General features: G+C 38.5%; 1 long non-coding RNA gene across 1 annotated transcript; it reads left to right on the top strand.

Moving 5' to 3' along the window:
- Nucleotides 1-374: 374 nt before the first annotated feature.
- Nucleotides 375-4440, top strand: LOC122762148. Its single transcript, XR_006358662.1, has 3 exons — nucleotides 375-618; nucleotides 3335-3455; nucleotides 3727-4440. It is a non-coding gene; the product is annotated as an uncharacterized LOC122762148 (long non-coding RNA).
- The last annotated feature ends 1565 nt before the right edge of the window (nucleotides 4441-6005 follow it).

The following is a 6005-nucleotide window of genomic DNA, read 5'->3' as shown; positions in this document are numbered from 1 at the left end:
TCTCTTCCTGTGACGGCACTCTCGCTGTTTTCTGCACACGCTGACATGTTGATATTGTCAGATGTCCAATGTGAGGAAAATGACAATTTTTACCACTTTGAAATGTAACAGGAAATACAGTCAAGTTTTATTAGATTCATAAAGAGTCAGAAGTCAATAGCAGATGGTGGCAGGATTTAATCTGATTTAATCTCACACACACAGAGACAAATTGTGTTAAAATAAATCAATTAAATTCAGTCTCAAATTTACTTTTTAAATTTATTTAATTTTTACTTGGATTTGTTTTTAATTAACATTTTCTCTCCTATACATGGCTATATTTACACCAGAAACAGTCTTGCGCTTTTATTTTGAAGTTGTGAGACCGGAAGCTGCTGTCGACAGGGCGTGTTTTTATTGTTAACGTGGAACTTTGTCAGAAAATCCACGTTATTGTTTGTTTTTGTATCAAATGAAGCTCGATGTTGGTTTACATTTGTTTACAAACTAAGACAAAGACATGGACGGACACAGCCGCGGTCTCCTGGACGTCCATGTCCCCGCTCACGTGACGAACATGTCGGACATGAACCGAGCGAAGCCTGGCGGCTGTGATGACGGAGCTTTGATTGACAGGTTCGGTGTTCTGATCTCTGCTGGCTGTGGTCGCTTTCAGTCCACTCATGTGGGAGTGACACACACACACACACACTGTTAAAACAAACATTCAGTCACGTGGTTTTGTGTTGACGTTTGTCTTCGGTGCTTGGCACAAAACGCCTTTGGAAATATTATTTTATTACAAATTTAACACGTGACTTTCGCCGAGAAAAAAAATGTCACGAGCTCATCTGACGAAGGGGCTCGTTAAGTTTATATCGGCGTGTATTCGGTGCGTCATTCGTCTTCGCGTGGTCAAGTGAGCCGTCATTCGTTTTTTAAGTGCGCCCGTGCAGTCGAACTTACGGTGAATGCTGGGAGTCGGCTGAGAATCAGTGCTAGTTTGATACCGGCGCGATCACTTCCGGTTTTCAAAATAAGACATTACTTATACAAGGGCAATCAATCATGCTGATTTTAAGACATTGGGTCACATTGTCCAGAAGCTGTTGAACTAAATATTTTCCCTAATTTATTTATATTTTTACTGTACAATAACAACACATTGGCTCATAAGTTCTGACAATGGTTGACACAATTGAGGACTAGTCCCTCACTCATTATCAACTATTTTTACTGTATAATTTTTGAGAAATCACTTTGGCCCATAAGTTCTGACAATGGTTGGCACAGTTGACCTCAGGGACATGCTGACTACTATCTCAGCCATTATCAAACAGTTTTACTGTATCAAAAATGATTCAGTAAAATAGCTTGATAATGAGTCAGGTAGTTGTCAGCATGTCCCTGAGGTCAACTGTACCAACCATTGTCAGAACTTATGGGCCAATGTGATCTTATTGTACAGTAAAAATTGAGTTTTCTGTTATTTTCGGAGTAAAAAAGAGACAACTTTGATGCTTAATTTCTCAAAAATAATACAGTAAAAATGTTTGATCATAAGTGAGGGAGTAGTCAGCATGCTCCTGAGGTCAACTGTGCCAACCTTTGTCAGAACTTATGGGCCAATGTGATCTTATTGAACAGTAAAAATCTAAATAAGTTAAGGAAAATATTTAGTTCAATAGCTTCTGGACAATGTGACACAATGTCTTAAAATCAGCTCGATTGATTGCACTTGTCTTATTTTGAAAACCGGAAGTGATCTCGCTCGGTATCAAACCAGCGCTGATTCTCAGCCGACTCCCAGCATTTACCATAAGTTCAACTGCACGGGCGCACTTAAAAACGAATGACGGCTCACTTGACCACTTGAGTCATCAACGTCACACATTAAAATGAAATGGCCCTTTTCTTTAAACTGCGGTCCCAACAAACCTCTTCCACGTCTACAGCTTGGACCAGGCTGCGTCTGTGTCTCTATAAATCAAGCACGTGCTGTTTGTGGCACATATTTATTCACCGATTTTCACCTCAAGAGTCAAAGCAAACAGATAACAGAGGTTTATCACACCACGCTAACATATGAGCCACTAATCAAGAAAGAGTGATAATATATGATGTTTCCGATGAGGGATTTGATCTGCATCTGCAAGTGAGGCAATTATATATTTATTCATATTCATACACACAATATTTTACTGTTGTTCAAGAAATATGAAACAAGAGCTCCAGATGTGTTTTAATCACTTTGATAATGTTCATGGTTTATAATATAATATAATATAATATAATATGATATATTGTGATAAACTGTAATATAATGTAATGTAATATAATATTTGCACCATGTTGCAGTCGTTGTTTTGTTGACTCTTGACTATGAACCATTATTTCAATAAATGGTTGATAATTATTCATCCACATTAATGTAACACTTTCAGAGTAATTCAATCCAATAGTTTAACTGACATTTAAAGCAGCTTTTTGACCGCTCTCAGCCTTTATTTGTATTAAACTGGAAATGTGTCGATGTTACATAGATACGTGTATATGGATATATATACGTATATATATATTCATATATGTGTGGGTATATATGTATATATACATATGTATCATATATGTATGTAACTTATGTTTAGATAATGATAAAATAAAGAGTTTCAGGTCAGTGATGAAGCGGCTGAACATCAGTGTTGTCACATGTTGCAGAATAAGATCAATGACCTTTAACCTCCGTTACCTCAGTTACTCATTAGCAGACAAATCAATATTCCTGAATATGTCCTACTTTCACACGTGTCTCATTTTAGGTCGACGTATGTATAAATATGTGTTCATTATAAAAGCATTTATAGGATCACAGTGTAGACGTACTGTTCGTCATACTTTTCAACAGTTAATAAATAAAAGAATTATCTTTGTCAATGTTTTCAGATTTTTTTCTTGATCAATGCCAATAAATGATTCATTCATGATTCATGAACTTTTGTCAATTAAAGCAACAATAAGAAAAAATCTGGACAAAATTTTCTGCTCAAGTCCCCTTCTAACAAGTTCTTCTAACATTTGTCTAAAGTTCTTCTAAAGTTCTTCTAAAGTTCTTCTGAAGTTCGTCTAAAGTTCGTCTAAAGTTCTTCTAAAGTTCTGCTGAAGTTCTTCTGAGGTTCTGCTTAAGTTCTGCTAAAGTTCTGCCTCAGTGACTTGAGAATCAGAGGTCATTGGTGATGGTGTTTATTTTGAACGTGTCCTGCAGTTGACAGTGTTAACTCTTCTGTTGTTTTTGTTGTTGTTGTTGTTGTTGTTTCTGTTTTTCCTCAGGTTATTGAAGTTTATTTTTCTTCTGCAGTGATAAGATTCCGTGAACTTGTTACCTGATGAACTTCCTGCTGGACGCCACAGTGGGCATGCTGCTCATCTGGTCGTAGCTGGGGGAGAAAGCTGGTCGTAGCTGGTGTTTGGAGAATATGGTCAGTGAGGTGTTTCAAAATAAAACACTTTCCTCTCTGTTCTATCAAAATAAAACACCCTGCTCTCTGTTCCATCAAAATAAAACACTTTCCTCTCTGTTCTGTCAAAATAAAACACCCTCCTCTCCTCTCTGGTCTATCAAAATAAAAGCCCAGAGCTGTTGTATTTATGACTGCGGGAGTTGAGAAGCAGCTGTGGTTTCTGCCACCAGAGGGCAGTGTAGGCTGGTAGAGTCAGTCACTACTTTTCTTTCTTTTCTTTTCTGCGAAGGCGAGAATCCCCAGGCAGCAGCGTTTACCTGCTCATCATGGTTCTGGAGAAAGGTGCCGTCACTGTGGTGCTGCTCGTGCCCGGGTGGTCCAAAGTAAGGAAAGTATCACGGTGCTAGACAGGTGTCGCAGAACAAGACAGAATAAGACATAATAAGAAATAAGACAGAAAATAAGACAGAAGACATTATTCATTATTGTGCATGAACCAGAAATGTTTCTGTGTGGATGTAAACAAGGTCATGTGATCTTTGAGCAGCAGAACATTAGATTTAATGAATGAAACATTTCACTTCAAATCATAAACATTCAACATCAAAGAAAAAAAAGATGTGGAGAGAGTGAGTCACAGAAAGTTTTCTGAAACAACGCTGACATTTAACAGGTTTCCACTCTGATGTGACAAAGGACAGAGGACTATTGACTGAGATGTGTGTGTGTGTCTGTGTGAATGTAAATCAAAGGTTAAAGTTATGAGATAATCTCACAGTGAAGTTATTTAATAATCCTTCAGCAGCAGAACATCTTCACTCCTGTCACTGTGAGGAAACATCTGGTTGTCTTCATCAGCAGAACATCTTCACTTTTGTATCTTCACTCCTGTCACTGTGAAGAAACATCTGGTTATCTTAATCAGTAGAACATCTTCACTTCTGTATCTTCACTCCTGTCACTGTGAGGAAACATCTGGTTATCTTCATCAGCAGAACATCTTCACTTCTGTCTTCACTCCTGTCACTGTGAAACATCTTCATTTGTCTTCATCTGGTAGAACATCTTCACTTCTGTATCTTCAGTCCTGTCACTGTGAGGAAACATCTGGTTGTCTTCATCAGTAGAACATCTTCACTTCTGTATCTTCAGTCCTGTCACTGTGAGGAAACATCTGGTTATCTTCATCAGCAGAACATCTTCACTCCTGTCACTGTGAGGAAACATCTGGTTATCTTCATCAGCAGAACATCTTCACTTCTGTATCTTCACTCCTGTCACTGTGAAGAACATCTGGTTATCTTCATCAGCAGAACATCTTCACTTCTGTATCTTCACTCCTGTCACTGGAAACATCTGGTTGTCTTCATCAGTAGAACATCTTCACTTCTGTATCTTCAGTCCTGTCACTGTGAGGAAACATCTGGTTATCTTCATCAGCAGAACATCTTCACTCCTGTCACTGTGAAGAAACATCTGGTTATCTTAATCAGTAGAACATCTTCACTTCTGTATCTTCACTCCTGTCACTGTGAGGAAACATTTGGTTATCTTCATCAGCAGAACATCTTCACTCTGTATCTTCACTCCTGTCACTGTGAGGAAACATCTGGTTATCTTCATCAGCAGAACATCTTCACTTCTGTATCTTCACTCCTGTCACTGTGAAGAAACATCTGGTTGTCTTCATCAGCAGAACATCTTCACTTCTGTATCTTCACTCCTGTCACTGTGAAGAAACATCTGGTTGTCTTCATCAGCAGAACATCTTCACTTCTGTATCTTCACTCTGTCACTGTGAAGAAACATCTGGTTGTCTTCATCAGTAGAACATCTTCACTTCTGTATCTTCAGTCCTGTCACTGTGAAGAAACATCTGGTTATCTTCATCAGTAGAACATCTTCACTCCTGCCACTGTGAGGAAACATCTGATTATCTTCAGCAGCAGAACATCTTCACACGTTTCCTTCATCATGTTTTGATGTTGAATCTTTTACTTAAGTTGAATTAAAGGTGCAGTTCCAGTTATTTCTGTCAGTTATGAAGACGTTTTTATGCTACGCTAAACTAATGGTCTTCTTCTTCTAATAATCATTTCTGGTAGGCTGCACATGTAGAGGTGCAATGCTGCCACAGTTCACAGTCTAAAGTGAATTGCAATTTTGATGATGATGATGAAGAATAACAGACCACCTGAGTGGGAGTGGCCAGAGCACATCTGTGTGGGCGGAGCCAGCAGCCCGGTGACCACCGTGACCTCCAGCTGATAACAGGGACGACTCTGGAGCTGTGTGTGTGTGTGTGTGTGTGTGTGTTGCTGGGATGAGAGGGTTGCTCCCTGGGGTTGGTCTCCGTGGTAACCAGGTGTGATCCTCAGGCCGTGGGTCGCCATGTTAACGACTTGTTGACATACATATTAGGTGAGAAGTTTGTGTTTTTTTACTGAAAAGAAAAACTACCAGAAAAAGTTAAAATGTTTTATTTACAAAATTATTATTTTTAAAAAAGAACACACGTCACAAAATACAAACAACATTTCTATTAGAAATATATAAAAAAAACATATT

This window comes from Solea senegalensis, unplaced genomic scaffold, assembly GCF_019176455.1.
Source record: "Solea senegalensis isolate Sse05_10M unplaced genomic scaffold, IFAPA_SoseM_1 scf7180000015308, whole genome shotgun sequence".
In the NCBI taxonomy this organism is placed as follows: domain Eukaryota; kingdom Metazoa; phylum Chordata; class Actinopteri; order Pleuronectiformes; family Soleidae; genus Solea; species Solea senegalensis.
This window is presented reverse-complemented; position numbering and strand designations above follow the sequence as displayed.